General features: G+C 30.0%; 1 long non-coding RNA gene across 1 annotated transcript in view; it reads right to left on the bottom strand.

Moving 5' to 3' along the window:
* Positions 1 to 25, bottom strand: part of LOC122466392 — a 7,612-nt gene extending 7,587 nt beyond the window's left edge. Inside the window, exon 1 of the long non-coding RNA XR_006291829.1 lies at positions 1 to 25. This exon is cut by the window's left edge and continues 62 nt beyond it. This is a non-coding gene — a long non-coding RNA (uncharacterized LOC122466392).
* Between the last annotated feature and the right edge of the window lie 485 nt (positions 26 to 510).

Genomic DNA, 510 nt, shown 5'->3' with positions numbered 1-510 from the left:
AGTGTTAAAGGAACAAATCCAAGATCATCTTATGAGAATAGAATTAGAAAGATTAAGAAAGCAATATGATTTTTCTTCTTAAATAGGAGTAATTTCAAAGGAAATGTTAACACTTTCATGTCTGAATTTTTATTAACAGTGAAAGGAAGAATTAAGGAAATTAGACAGGTTTAAAGACAACTTAGTGGTGCTGTATGCCTGACACCATTGTTGGGACAGTTTAAGTGAGAACTAATTGGAGCTAAAAAGGCTTTTTATTTTGCCAACTCAACATATATGTCAATGTCTACTCATGCATTTATAATCTGATATAATGATGAGAAAGAGTCTAACTTACTTTGTTTAGTTAATAACATTAGGCCAGAAAAGATCACCTCCTCATTTCATGTTCTTCAACGCATTGCTAACATAAACAGTGTTTAATTACATGACTAAATGTTTTAATAAAGTAACCAATTAGAATGTTTACTGATTCTAAATATTCACTGTTAGATATATTTCCACAGGCAT

Source organism: Chelonia mydas, chromosome 1 (assembly GCF_015237465.2).
Source record: "Chelonia mydas isolate rCheMyd1 chromosome 1, rCheMyd1.pri.v2, whole genome shotgun sequence".
Taxonomy (NCBI): Eukaryota; Metazoa; Chordata; order Testudines; family Cheloniidae; genus Chelonia; species Chelonia mydas.
The sequence above is the reverse complement of the archived record's forward strand: the minus strand, read 5'-3'. Positions and strand labels throughout refer to the sequence as shown.